The sequence below is a fragment of the Ceratotherium simum genome, chromosome 5 (assembly GCF_057802395.1).
Source record: "Ceratotherium simum simum isolate JZ-2026a chromosome 5, ASM5780239v1, whole genome shotgun sequence".
In the NCBI taxonomy this organism is placed as follows: domain Eukaryota; kingdom Metazoa; phylum Chordata; class Mammalia; order Perissodactyla; family Rhinocerotidae; genus Ceratotherium; species Ceratotherium simum.
The window spans coordinates 84660594-84676206 of NC_141904.1; the positions used below are offsets into that span (position 1 = coordinate 84660594).

Sequence of the window (15613 nt, forward strand, 5' to 3'; positions counted from 1 at the left end):
TTGTTAAATAAAAAGACAGGTGTGCTTACTGTCTTGCCCATTTTTACCTTGAGTCATCCATTCAGTCCCTATTGTAGCAGTTTCTTTTGTAACTTAACACATGGGTGACTAGATAAAAGCTTTAAATAGCAAGTGTAATAATGTTCCCAATTCTCTTGATATAATTAATGAGCTCAACATATAAAATTATATTCTTTTGCTTTGTATCTCTTTTGTTCTCAGCAACGATGCGTGTGGAATTGCAAACAGATCCAAGGAGGAACCATACAGGAACAAGACAGATTTCTCAGAGGGAGTAGAAAAGGTATTTATTTTTATCATTGGAATTATATATATTAAACTGTAGCATAATAGATTGTCAGAAAAGGAACACTGAGTAAGATCTATGTTTCAGGCATTCTTTTTCTTTAGAAATAGGTTTCTCAGTCTGCCTGAAGTTTTTCCTAAATGATTGTCCAAGTTGTGTTCTAAGTTTCAGAGAGAAATTCTTAATAGGAGGGGTGGAAAGAGGGCTTTGCAATCAATTAAGTTTGTGAAAAGTAAAGGCAGGCTTGTTTCTTGGAAATTCGTGTGTACATCAACATATTAAAGGTTCTATGAAGTTTTATAATTGACATTTTAACTTGAATAGAGTGTTTTGCAAACTTGTTAACTAAATGGAATTTATTCCAGTTCTGGAATTCAGAGGGACACAACTTTGGGAAAATCACCGATGCAAAGCATTTAACTTAGATATCGAGAAAGATACAGAGTCAAGATTTAAGAATGAGGGAAGCATTGAGGTTTTTTGTGAGTGGGGGGGATAAAGTTAGTAATAAGGGAAAGGGCACTCTGGACTCAAAGGGAAACAACGTGATAGACAAAGACTTCCAAGGTATTTGAGGTAATGAAAAGTAAGAAATTGTACTTGTCTGGGAATAGAAGAGCGAATGAAGGAGCCCTGTGGGAAACCAAGATTGGACCAATGGGTTACTAATTCCTTTCCAGTTAGTGATTGATCCTAAAACACATAGTCCAATGTTCATTTTAAGGTTCTAATTCAAATTAATGTATTTTACCCTTGGAGCAGGAATCCTAACCATTACTTAGTGATTTACATAGCTCTTAGGGCCTTGCTGGATTACTATGTTTTGTGGAGCTCCCATGCCCTCAATTTAATGAGAGATTTCTGAAGGGCAGTGGAAATTCTGAGATGGTTCATCAGTACTTATCTTTTTCAGGTCAGGAATTGTAAATAAATTGTACATGGTTTGGCTGGTCTTTGGATGAAGAGGCAGTGCCACAGTAGTCATATTTAGGAGTGGCCTTCCTGCCTTCAAATCAGGGCTTCAGTATTTCATATGTTAGTCTGACCATGGACCAGTTACTTAACCTACGTCTCAGTTTTCTCATCTGTAAAATGTGGATAATAATAGGGCTGTGAGGATGATTAAATGTAAAGTACTTACTCTGGCTCATAGTAAACTTTCAGTGACTACTGACTATTAATAAAGTTATTACCAGGAAGATTATATTATAAAAGAGATTTGAGTCTCTTTCCTTGGGGTTTATGTTGCTACACATCAAGCCTTGGATTGGGTATTGCTTTATGAAGGACTTCATTATACTCGGCCTAAATACTTCAGTCTCTAAATATCTTGGGGTGATTCTATCTAAAATAAAAGAGCATGGTTCTGCTCTATTACATATAACATATAATGTCAGGGCTTCAAATTAACTAGAGTGGAAAAAAATAAATGATTTAGTAGGATATTAGATTTTTATCTTTTGTTATTGTTTTGGTTTTTGTTGTTTGATTGGAAGTTTTCATTTTTAACCATTTATTTTCTTTCCTTAGTAAAATTGGAATAAATGGAAACTTAACCTCTGAGGGTGATTTTGAGAAATTAATTTTATTTATTTATTTCTTTTCCCAAAGCCCCAGTAAATAGTTGTATGTCGTAGTTGCACATCCTTCTAGTTGCTGTACGTGGGACATGGCCTCAGCATGGCTGGAGAAGTGTTAGCGTACGGTGCACGCCCGGGATCCTAACGCTGGCCGCCAGCAGCGGAGCGCTGCCGCACTTAATCACTAAGCAACGGGGCGCCCAGAGAAATTAAAAACAAATGATTAAACTTGATGTTGTAGTACTTTTCCTTATATTAAATCACCAATTTTTGTTATTGCAGAATGGAATGGTTGTTAGCTGTGGTGATCCTTCTTCAGAGTAAGTATAGAGATTTTCCTATTTCGTACATTCTAATTATTACAGCATTTCTAATATATTAGTCTTAAAATAGGTTGTAGGTCTTTTATATGTAATTAAACATGATGACATTTATATTTACTTGTGAGTCTACTGTCCAGTCCCCAAAGGAGAGTGTTACTTAGAAGATGACTTATGTGTTTTTGTAGTAAAGGGATTTGGATTAAAGAGATCGGTGATTTACTATAGTCTTAACGTTGTTGGATTTATGGACTGTGGTGGCACCTCAGGGCCCTGGGATCCCATCCTTCCTACCTTTCCAGGGCATCTCTAGGGCATAACTCCTAGGTTGGGAATAGCTGCTTGCTGACATTCCTCTTTAGGATGGAAAAGTATTTCCAGTTGTCAAGGTTTATGCAGCCAGTGAAGATGTCAGTTCAGGGCACAGTCCTTGCCACTGTTGACATTTTTTTCATGAGTGGACGTCCTGGAAAGAATTACAGGAGGTTCAGCAGTGTCCCTGCCTCTATCCACTGGATGCCAGTAGTGTCCCTCTCTCCCCTGAAAATGTCCTCAGACATTGCCAAATGTCCCGTGGGGATGCAGAGCGGGGAGGGTGGTTGTGAGGAAGGTGTTGCCCCCTGTTTAGAAACGCTTAGTTTAAGGTTAAAATATCTCTGATTTCATAGACAATAACAGTGAAATCATTTTAAAACTCTTTCAAGAATATACCTGTGTTGTTAAATGAGATAGTAAAATAATTTCATAATTATGTTATTTCTCAGAAGAAATCATTTTGTTTGGTTCTGTGACACTGAGATCTTACAGAAGATCTTGTAGAGTGTGATGTTAGTCAAAATTAAAGAAGTAAACCATCCGTAACAATGTTTTATCTTTTCTCCTGGGAAAAACAATTCTAATAATTTAAATCGAATGAATGCTGTTATGTTTCCTGGAAATTCACCAAGTTATACAGAGAGGTGAGATTATTGATTTTTAATATCCAAAGAATTTGCAGTTTCCTAATTTTGAGTAGCAGGTTCAATATACTTTTTTAAAAATTGGCATTTTAAGGAGGATATACGACATACCAAACAGAACTAGTTAATTTGGTAACCCATGGATCTGAAAGTCAAAATTTCAGCAAAAACTTACGTGCTGCTTCATAGAAATAAACCTTGGGAGGGATGACTTTTTTTCTTCTTTTTTTTTTTTTGTGAGGAAAATTGTCCCTGAGCTAACATCTGTGCCAATCTTTCTCTATTTGTATGTGGAACACCACCACAGCGTGGCTTGATGAGCAGTGTGTAGGTCTGCACCAGGGATCTGAACCCCCCAACCCTGGGCCACCGAAGCGGAGCACACGAACTTATCCACTACGCCACTGGGCCGGCCCCGGGAGGGATGACTTTTTACAAAAATGGGAAAATGATGTTCACTTATCTTACTATAGGTCTAATATAAATGGGCCTGGAACACCTAGGCCACTTAATTGACCAAAGGTTTCTTTGTCAGTCCCCATGACAACAAATAGCTTGCCAGAGAGTACAGACAGCAAAGACTCAAAGTTATAGCAAAATGAGGACAAAAATCACAGGTTTGTATGTGATTTATATTTAAAAACAAAAAATGTTTTCACATTTCATAAAGTGTTGACATTTATTGATGGTTTTCAGCACTCATTTACAATTTACAATTTCAAATTTTTTGAGGGATATAATAAGGTTTTATTGTGGTTATAGGAGCTATGGCTTCTGTTTGCAGCATCACCATATGCTGAAGATGGGCATAGAAAAGGCTTACAAATGCTAATTTGGGGAGATCCTGTTTATAGTAGAGTCTTAAGAAAGGAAAGTAGTCGTGATGCATTTTACTTCTTGTTTTTGAAAGTCACTTGAAGAGAAAAAAAGCTATTTAGTAAAGGAGTTGAAATTTTGTAAATGTAGATTATAAAAGGAAACCTTGTATTTATATTCCATCTCAAATTTTCTGCATCACATTAAGGGAAAGACTTAAAGACTATGTCCATATGGAAGACTTATAGTTTTATTATGAGAGAACATTTAACTTACTGGAGATTTGAACAGAAAGGTCGTATAACTTGTTGACTAGTTCCTATTGGAATTATTCATCAAGCAGTTGAGGTTTCCTCAAAATGATTCTCTTGTGTTTTTCTTTGCCCAGATGTTATAATTTAACTTTGACAATGAAAGACAATTTAAAAATTTAGACCTTAAAAAAGAGAATGTAGAAGGTGAAGAAAACTATCTTATTAATGACACTTTACAAAAACATTTACAGTGACTCTCCAACATCTGAATCAGAAGGTTCCTCAGCGAGCCCTGTAAACACTAAACACGCAGATGAAGATGCTGTGGAAGCTGAGGGGCGTGAGGTAAAAAGACTCAGATTTGACAAGGAAAGTGAGATGGCCAGTCAGACATCTGTCAGTGCAATTTCTTCAGTTATGGTAGAAGGAACAGAAGCATCATCGTCATCTCAGGATAAAGACAAGGAAAGCAGTTGTACCAGGCAGCGCTGTACAGAAGAGGGTGAAGAAGAGGATGAAGAGGAAGAAGAAGGTATTTAGAGGGCCAGCCCGGTGGCATAGTGGTTAAGTTTGCATGATCCACTTCAGTGGCCTGGGGTTTGCCGCTTCGGATTCTGGGGGCAGTCCTACACACTGCTTATCAGGCCATGCTGTGGCAGGCGTCCCACATATAAAGTAGAGGAAGATGGGCACAGATGTTAGCCCAGGGCCGATGTTCCTCAGCAAAAAGAGGAGGATTGGCAACAAATGTTAGCTCAGAGCTAATCTTCCTCACCAAAAAAAAAAAAAAAAAAAAAGGTATTTAGAGACCATCTGTAAAAGAGTGGAGTAAGGAGATCCTCAAATTCTTGTACTTCATTTTTAAGTGAAAGAATTTAACATAATGGAGGATGAGGAGGGTTAGAAATAGCCTGTTGCTGAGTGGCTAAAAGAGACAGGTTCTGGAAATGTCCATTGGATTTGGTGACAAATGGGTTGATGACCTTGATGAGGGTAATTTCAGGGGATTGGTGGGGGTGGAAACCAACTGGGAGTGGTTTGAAAGGTGAGTGGGAGTAAGATAGTGAAGACAACTCCTTCAAGAAGCTGGTTATAAAGGGAAAGCAAGGGATTAGGTGTGAATTGGAGAATGACATTAGATTTAAGGTGAAACTATATTTACAATTTTTTCTTTCCTATTTCTATCTCATACAAGCCTGTGAATTAGTGGGTAGACATAAAGTATGTAACATTTTCCTAATAAGACGTGGAAACTGCTTATTTGAATGTTCTAGCCGGATTTAACGTTGTAAAGATCTTTGGATCTGCCTACTGGCCCATAACATGCATAACTGACTCTCTCTGGGCTTTCATTCAACCAAGTGGCGTTTACTGAGGAACTGCTCTGTACTCAGCACCGTGCTACATGCTGCAAGGGATGCAGGAGACGTGTAAGATACATTCTGTTCTGTAGGGGTTTACAGTAATAACACCTTGCGAAGGCACAGCGTTTTAAGGTTACAAAGTGCCCTTGAATACATTTTCCTGATGTGAGCCTGATGGCCGACGCTGTAAGTGTGGAGCCCTGGGGATCCACAGGGGTAAAGCAGCAGTAAGTGATCCACGCGTCCTTTTCTCCACCCGGAAACCCACCTCCTCCTTGCAAGCAGCGTTTTCCACCTCGCGGAACGTGGACCCCGGGCTGGAGAGTGGGGCAAGCGGAGCTCTTGCTCCACCCCGTGACTTGCCAGGACTTCCCTGAGGACATCCAGCTGGCACAGAGGATGACTGGTGTGCTGGCGGAGGTAACACCAAGAGAAAGGAGCTTGTCATTCAGGGCCCTAGAGGGGGGTTGAGGTGGGTTTGGGTGACAAAGAACCCAGGGGTTTGCATTTCATTGTCTTGTGCTTGTCAACAACCCTAAATTGACCTTTCATAGCTGGAAGCCTCCTTCAGGTTGCAAGGAATAGAGTGATGCAGAGCCTTCCTCAGGTGATCTTAGGGTGGAGAAGGGGGAAGGGGATGGTTGGGAGCAGGTTAGCTTAAGGATGGAGTGTGAGGAATGTAGGAACATCCAGCCGGGTCCCATGATGCCAGGGCCGTCACTGAGAACACAGCGGGAGTTCTAGTGTCTGAGAAGGGCTCCCGGGACAGTTATAATGATAAAGAATCATAACAAAAGCCGCTAAGTTACCGAGAGCTTATCACTTTCCAGGCCCTGTGCTAAGAGCTGAACATCCATCACCTCCTTTAGTTTTGTTTCTTTTGTAAATTTCATTTTTTGAATAGATAATAGAGTCACAATTCAGAAGAGCATAAATGGATATTCCTGTCCCCTGGACAGCAATGCTGTTAATGATTTTTGTGTATCCTTGCGGAGATATTTTATGCACACATAAGCAAATACCTATATTCTTTATCTCGTTTCTGTTTTTGTTTTTCTAAACACAAATGAAAGCATTCTGCACCCCTGTTCCATACCCAGCATTTTCACTTAACAGTATAGTATAACTTGTGGTCCTTTCCAGATCAGAACATAAAAGAACCCATTTATTTTGGTTTATTTTGGGGAAGACAGCCTTATATCCCATTCATTGTTTGGATGAGCATAATTTGTTATAGTCTTCTATTAAAAGCCATTGAAATTTGTTTCCATTTGTTTGCAAATACAAATAATGCTTCCACGAAAAACCTTGCCTAGAGGTCATTTTCCATTACAAATGTATCTGTAGGATAAATGCCTAGAAGTATAATTTCCACGTCAAGGGGTACGTGCCTCTGTAATTTTGGTAGACAATGCCAAAGTGCCCTGCATTATGGTGACATCTGTTTATACAGCCTGCAGCCATATATCTGTCCCCACCGAACAATGGGTTATCCAGCCTTTGCATTTTTGCCAATAAGGTAGGTAAAAACTGGCATCTTAGCACAGTTATGGTGGACATTTCTCATGTGAATGAGCATCTTTCTCTGTTATCCCAACACCATTCATTGAACACTCCATCTTTTTCTCACTGACGTGAGATGCTTCCTTTATCATACACCATTATTTCATCTAATTCTCATGACAACCCTTTGAAGTCAGTATTTGTCTCCCATTATACAAATGAGGAAACTGAGGCTCAGAGAGGTTACATAATTTGAGGCACACATCTGGAAGTGGAGTTGTCTAGGTTTGAGCCCAAGCCTGCTCTAGTGGCTGCTGTGCTGTATTGTTTCTCTCAACAGCAATTCTAGAAGTTGCTTGGTCAGGGGCTTGTGTCTTCTGCTCAACCCCAGCGCCCTCTGTTATCGTGGCTCAGCTCTTGTCTGTCTCTGTTGTTACTATCCCAGCCACTATCTACTGACATCCTCTCTCTCTGCAGCTTTTGGGCTCAAACGCTTTAAAAGGGAGACGGGTTTGGTCAGCCTGCAGCCATCCACTGGAGCGCTCTTGTTGGGCAGGGCTCTCAGACAAGACTGCCTTCTAGGCCATGACTGGCTGGCTGTTTGTAGATCCACTGCCCATTCTGCTGATAGCCACAGTCAAGGTAGAGGGGCCGACCTGTGTGGTGTCAGCCACCACAGGAGAGGAGTGTCCTCCACTCTGAGGCTTCCCAGAGGGGACAGTTTGCTCGGCTGTCTTGGGGTATGGGCAGTGTCCATCATTCTTGGCATAAGTGAAGTCTTATATCCTCTATATGGATCAGGACTCTTTGGGTTGTAAGTGACAGAAACCCAACTTGCACTAACTTAAGCAAAGGGGAGGTTTATTTTCTGTTCTAAACAAATCACAGAAAAAGCTGTTGTGTTACTGGCCTAGGGATGCCAGGATTCAGGAAGTTCACAGCCATCAGGTATCTGTCTGTCTGCTTTCTCTCCCCTTGTCCCTCCTTCTCTTTCTGTGACCCCGTAATTCCAAAAGAGGTAACCATGAGCTTATGACATTATAATTCATAAAATCTCAGGGAAAGATTCTGATTGGCCAGACTTGGGTCATAGATCTTTCCTGAAATAATCACTTCACTATGGCCAGGGAAGGGAGGCGTGGGACTTATGACTGGCCCAGCCTGGCCAGGTAACCACCACCAGGGTGAAGTGGGTGGGTAGTGTCCTTGGAAGTTCCACCAAAATCATGTAGTTGGAATGCAGAGGAGCAGGGAGGGGATGACTTTCATCAAAGGCCACTAGGCAGAGCAAAAGAACCGGTTAGCTCCATTTCATTCTGCCCTTAGATTCAGAGCCAAATCAAAGTACTTTGTCTGGTGTTATCTGGTTTTGCCGTGAAATACTGCCTCCTTCTCCCCTTCCTATTTCTAGAAAAGGACTCGTTCTGCCTAGAGGTCCCTGTGGATTTTAAATCAACCATCCTTTTCTTGGATTTGTGTCTACTGACCAGTTTGTCTCAGATAAATTCATTTGCATATTTTCAATCGGATTCTCTCATTCAACAGACTTTTATTGGATTCTACTGTGTGCTGGTGGGTCTGCTCTGTTCCCATCAGTGTGGGACTGGAGATCAGAATTTATAAATGCTCGACTAAAACAGACCTCCCTGGAACCAGCTCAAGCAGAATGGTGGGATCCAATTTAGGTACATGGGAACCAAAACCTCAGGAAGGGACCAGAGCGGCCTAGAAAGCATTCGGGAGTTCTGTACCTCTCGTATCTGCTTCTGCCCGTGGACCTTCTAGGGTTCAGCTGACCGACTCTCCCACTGGCCACATGTACCCTCCTGCCCCCATCCCTGGAGCTTTCACATCACAGTTCTAGACGTCTACAGAGACCAATTGTATTGGCTTGCTAGGACTGCTGTAATGAAGTACCACAAACTGGGTGGCTTAAACAACAGAAATTTATCGTCTCACAGTTCTGGAGGCTAGAAGTCCTAAATCAAGGTGTCCATAGGGTTGGTTCTTTCTGAAGCTGTGAGGGAGAATCTGTTCCGTGCCTCTCTACTGGCTTCTGGTGGTTTGCTGGCAACTTTTGTGTTCCTTGGTCTGTAGAAACGTCACCCTGATCTGTGACTTCATTCTGACGTGGCGTTCTCCCTGTGTGTGGTCTGTGTCCAAATTTCCCTTTTTATAAAGCCTCTAGTCATATTGCATTAGGGCCCACCCTGATGATCTCATCTTAACTAATTACATCTGCAGTGACCCCATTTCCAAATAAGATCACATTCTGAGGTACTGGGGGTTAGGACTTCAACATATGAATTTGCGGGGGATGCAATTCAGCCAATAAGACCAATTGATTTTCTCTCTCTGTAACAAATTCCAAACCTCCAGAAGAAGGAAGTTGACTGGCCCATCTTGAGTCAGGTGGCAGGGGTCCACCCTCAACGGAATCAACATGGTGGTTTAGGGGTAGAGGGAGGTGGCACCTCCCCCTGTGGATTGGGGAGCTTTACAGGAACCACAGAAAGGGTCTACTCTATTAGCTTTGCACATTGACTTCTCCCATCCACTTCTGAACTGCAGATGCCCTCGGTGGTCGTTCATTATCGGCAGACATCTTGGCGATGAATTTGCAGAGCTGTTAAGACGTCGTCCCTGTCTATCTGGTAACCCAAAGTCAGGCTTGCCCTGGCCAAACTGGGACTCCAGTCACCTTCCCTGAGCTTTGTTATGCCTGGAAAAGGCGCTACATTTACTCCAATGTTTGTTTTCCTTTCTTATTTTCCCAAAGAAAGGAATAAACTTTGTTTCAGGTTAGAAATGTTCATTTTTTTAAAAGGAAAACTGGGTAACACAAAATATGGAGAAAAAAGTATGAAGTACCCCTAATCCCACCTGCCTGAAATAAACACTGGAAACAGTTTGATGCACTTTCTTCCAGACTGCTGTCATCTATAAATAAATATATACACATGCAAATGCATCCATACGTGTGTCAGTGGGATCCTATATATATAATATTTTGCCTTTTTTACTAAAATGTTATGCCATTCCATATTAATCCGTATAGATCTGTATAAACTTTGTAAAATAGCTACATAGCATTTCATAACTTATTTACTCCTATTAATGGATATTTTAGGTTACTTTCAAGTTTTTGTTATTAATAGCAGTATATTAGTGATTATCCTTATCCTGTATCTTGATGAATTCTTGGAAGGAGAATTGCCAGGTCAAAGGGTGTGCTCTGCCCTGGATGGAGAAATAGAACAGGGGTAGTAGCAGCCTAGTCATTACGCCCCTCTCCCCTCCTTTAGAGGAAATCTGCTTCTGAGTGGCGTGAAGTAGACGAGGGGATGCCAGTTTCCCTGGTAGGTGTGTCTCGGCAGGAGTTCACATCAGGCTGCTCACATCATTGGGCTCCATTTCTCTTGCTCTCGTGTATCAATTCAAAGCCTCAAGGCCTGCACTCCTGCGGCAGGAGGCACAGACCCCTGATCAGGCCCTGCCCACCAGAGTAAATGTTGATGAGGTTTCCTGTTTGTTTACAATCTAGTTGTGTGTTTCTTCTCTCCCGATGTCTTTTTCCATGTCGATGCTGAAATCTTGCTTGTGAGACGGCCTGATGCCCGCTGAGCCCAAACTGGGTGCCAGGCAGAGCAGGTGGTGGGCCTGCTGTGGCCCCCGAGGCTGGGGAGGGTGGATTTTATGTTGACTGCAGTGGGCAGGGGTTTTTCTCCTCTAAAGCCACCCATGAACCAACAAAACAGCAACACGAGATAAATCTAGTGGCCCTTTGCTCGCCGGAAAAATGTCTTGGCGTCCCTGATTTTAAAGGTGTCTGCATTAAACAGAGGGACTGATGTATGGCATTTGATTTAAGCTGGTGTTTCTCCTTATGTCAGCAAAGTCTGCTTTCAAGTCACCTGAACAGGACAGATTATAAAAATGAGGGGTTGAAGGACGGACCCCCGTGGGTCTTTGTTTCCTGGGGTGTTGGTAGATCTCTGATTCTTGGCTTGTTTGTCTTTGGGATTTTGGAGCGTGCAGAGGAACTCTGCAGGGAGGGGAAGGGAAGGCTGTGTGTGTGTGATGCACACTCAGACACAACTCGCAGGTGTACACTAGCGCATCATCAAGGGAGTTTAACCTGGGCACGGTTGCACAGCTTCTGAAAGGTTCACACAAATATATTTTTAAAGTGTCCACACTCACTCATAGCACTCGTGTAATTCATCCTGAGTGTGTTGCCGTTACTGACAGGCTTTGTTTTACGACAGCAATGCATCACCCCGCGGGTCACAGAGACGGTGCCGCGGCGGAGCGATGGAGAAGGCCGAAGGAGAGCGGGGTCCTCCAGGCATTGGATACAGTGGTTTGAGAGGGAAGAGGAGGTGCCAGAACGCTTTTAAGAAAACTTGTGTTACAGGATGTGAAGTAGGAGGAATAGATTAAGGGAATCCAGAGAGATTCTTAAAAGTGTATATCCCAGGTGTGTTTGGAGAGCGATCGGACTATGCTGATTTTATAATTTATAAGGTAAACTACCCAGAGCTTACTATGCATTAGGCACTAATGCTAAATGCTTTACACACATCATTTCATTAAATACTCATAAAAGCCCTCTGTGCTGTTATTATTGTTCCCATTTTATAGACGAGGAAGCTGAGTCTGGGAGAAGTTACACATTTGCCCAGGATCTGTGAAATCTGTGCAGAGCTGTGATTTCAACCCAATCCTCTCAGACTTCAGAGCCCACCCATGCTCTCAGCCACAGCCCTATATGGCCCCCGTGAGTTTATGGGCAATTTTTGGTTTTGGAGAGAATGCTTTCCCGAGACAAAAAATGAAAGCTCGGTGGGCATTATCTCATCAGCCGTACATTTCCTGTCAATGCGTGGGCTGGGGGCCAGCTTTAGCACTGAGGCCTTGGCAGGTATTATCTCACTTAATTCCCAAAATAACCCTAGGAAATAGATACTATGCTGATCCCTACCCTTTCCAAAAATTTTGCCTGTTTACTTCTGTTTTGTTTTGATCCTCCTCCCTGCAATTAGAATCTAAGCTTCACGAGGGGAGGGATCATTTCTGCTGGTTCACCCATATGTTGCTAGTATCTAACCCAGTGGCTAGCACATGATGAAGATTCAAGAAATCCTTGTTGAATCTGAGAGTGAATCAGTATTTTAGAGAGGCAATAAGTGAAGTCTGGAGAGATGAGATAACTTGCCCAAGATCTCTGGGCTTGGCTAGTAAGCAGGAGCCCAGGAGCACTTGGATTCTCTGTCTACTCCAGGTAAGAGTTAAGAAGTTTACTTGCTGACTCCAAGAGGACTAATGTGAATGGTTATAATTAGGGAAATCAGAATTTTAGAAAATTTTTAGAAAATTGGTAGGCATTGCATATCAGCCATGAAGTTCTGTCACCGACTAGGTGCCTTGAGAAACTCAAAGGTGGGTTTCAAGCAATTGACTGTTTGTTCAAGTTGTTTCTTTTCCTTTTTATGTTAAGGAGATGTAATCACTAACCCTCCTGAAACTGACCAAGTGAGAACCTCAAGGAGATGTAACCACCAGCTATCCTAAAACTGACCAAGCCTCACCACAAGAGCTATGCCCATGACCTTTGCCTTATTTCTAATGCAGAGATCTCTCCAGGAGGAGCTTAGGCCTCATTATGTGGAAGCATGTTCTCCAGCTGAGCCTGTGCAAGCAAATACCCACCTCTCCCTTTTGAATATTCATTCCCCAACTGAAATGAAAGTTCCTCCTTCCCTTTGTTTTCACTCTGGAAATGATTCCTCATGGCCTCCTATTTGCTGCAAATACACTTTACTTTGTGAGACAACTTCCACGGGTGTAGAGTCTTATTTAACTCACCAGGAGGCAAGCCCATTTGATTTGGTAACAAAATTGGTGACCCAGACGGGACATACCCCCTTCGTGGTGCCTGTGCTGCTGGCTTGACATTGCTGCCCCATTGAGAGACCCAGCGGCTGCACTGAGCACTTTGCTAGTGAGAGACCCAGCGGCTGCACTGAGCACTTTGCTTGGAGGATCTCTCTGTGGAGGGGAGTGGCACCAACCCCACGGCATGACTATAAGAGTTATTTTCTTAAGTTGTCTCACAAAGCCTGTTTGTTGGGGCCTGGCTTCTGGGTTTGAGTCCTTACCCGGAGGTAGCCTGGCTCAAGGGAGTGAGAGTCCCCCCTGTGTGGAAGGATTGCATGACCCGGCCACTTTGCAAGGGCCGATGCTTGGTTTTGGCAAAACGGAAGCAGTCCCTGGTGACTAGTCAGGGGTCAAACCCCATCTGGAGATTGAATCTCATCTGGAGTGCACTGAGTCTGTCTAGGGGTCAAATCTGCTCTGGAGATTGAATCTCATCAGGAGTGATGAGGCAGGGGTTTGAGGCCCCCTGAGGTCACTGAGTCTGTCTTTGTGTTGTGCCTGTGATCAGAGGAGGGGTCCCCTTGGATGGGGTTAAACCCCTCTGGAGTTGCTAAACCTGTTGTTTGTTTGTGTCTGTGTGTTTTTGTCAAGGATGCTTGACATAGCATTTTTGTCGAGGATGCTCGACATAGCATTTTTGTCAAGGACGTTCAACATCAGTCTTGTTCTTCCACAGTCTGGCTTTTGTGGACTCCTAGGGTTTTTTTTTCCTCGCCCTCCGTATCAGTGGTGGCTGGGTAAAATCCAGTGTCCACCCATTTTATTTTCCCTTTAAGGATTTAGTTACGTGGCCTGGGTCTAGTTTCAGGCTATTAGGATGCTAAACCTCCTCTGGGCACAACCTTGTAGCATCTTTGTCACCACTAACTGTTACAAGTAGCTCCCAGGATGTTGGAAACAGACCATAAGAGAAGGCACTAGAATATGGTGGAAGCAAGCTCCATCCTGGTGGAGAGCCTGTTGGGCTGCATCCTCCAGAATTGGAAGGTCTTTGGGTATTCCCCATTGACCCGAGAGCAGATGATCTTTTTATGTAACACAGCCTGGCCACAATATTCACTGGAAGATGGGGGAAAATGGCCAGAAAAGGAGACCCTAAAGGTTAAATGGGAAGAAATCCCTTATGCCCAGTGCTTCATGGCACTATGTCTCTGATGAGGAGAGGAGGACCTGCTCCTCCAAATCAGGAACCATGGGACTGAGGGAAGTCCTCCTCAGAGTCCACCTCGCTCCCATACTCCAGCTTCGGACCAGCTGGTAAGCCCTGAGAGACTCTGCAGGCTGTAACAGGGCCAAACCCTTTACTATCCCCCGGAGCAATCCCTCTACAGAGAATTGGACTCTCCAACAACCAAAGACCCTTCACCCTCCTCTTCCAGATAGTACAACTAGATTGGAAACCAGTTACAAACCTGGGATATATCCCCTAAGACAGGTGCTAGATAGTGAGGGGAGACTTATTAATGTGCACATCCCCTTGTCACCTCTGATCTGTATAGTTGGAAGGAACACACTAAAGGATTGAGGGCTGACCCAGAGGAATTCATAAACCTGATAAAGGAATCTTCTCCACCCATACTCCACCCTGGGAAGACATTCAAAGCCTGTTAGCTACTCTCCTCATGGCTGAGGAAAAGTCATCTGTTCTGTTAAAAGCAAGGGAACAAACAGTAAATATGAGCCAGGATCAGACATTCACAAGCCAGTTGTACTAAGAAAATGTTTTGGAGAAGAAAGGTAAGCAGGTGACCTGTAGCTACCTCACAGTCACTAAAATTTGTTTTTGTAATAGTTTAAAAACAATTGTGGGGCCGGCCCTGTGGCTTGGTGGTTAAGTCGCCGCTGCGATGCTGGTGGCCCGGTTCGGATCCCAGGTGCGCATCAAGGCACCGCTTCTCCGTTCATCCTGAGGCCGAGTCCCACGTACAGCAACTAGAAGGATGTGCAGCTACGATATACAACTATCCACTGGGGCTTTGGGGGGAAAAAATAAAATAAATAAAATCTTTAAAAAAAAAAAAAAAAAAAACAATTGTGTACTTGGTGGTTGTTAAAACTTTTGGGTTGTTTCTCCTCTGCTTTCTAAGCCATTCACCTAAGAAGAAAATCACTCTATGAGCTATGCAGGTGTAAGTCCTATGAGTTTTCTCCCTGCCTACTTGTTCAGATAAGTAATGACTGGCTATCCACCCCAGGCTCTGTCTTGGATCCTAACCAACCCCATACCATTTAGGCACAGTATGCTTCCAAGGAGGTTGCATGTTCCTGGGCAGCAGGACTAGGTCCATCAAATGGGCAACCCATTGTCTAGACTATAAAGAGCTGATGGAATCCAGAGGGGGAAGGGCAAGTATGCCCAGATCCTAAACACATTGAGGCTATAAAATTACAGATGGTTGTTACAAACAACTTGGGGCTATGCTTCTGGTGACGCACAAACCTATTTGAGATTAGCTGGAAATTTTGCTCCTCTCCTGGTCCTTATGACAATGCCCATGCTCAGCAGGAAGCAGTTATAGAAGACAGACCTTCGACCTGTGCCCTCAAGAATGAGGAGCAGGATAAAACTA

General features: G+C 43.1%; 1 pseudogene; it reads left to right on the top strand.

Moving 5' to 3' along the window:
* The first annotated feature begins 227 nt into the window (after window positions 1–227).
* Window positions 228–4848, top strand: LOC147917137 (serine/threonine-protein phosphatase 4 regulatory subunit 2-like; annotated as a pseudogene).
* The last annotated feature ends 10765 nt before the right edge of the window (window positions 4849–15613 follow it).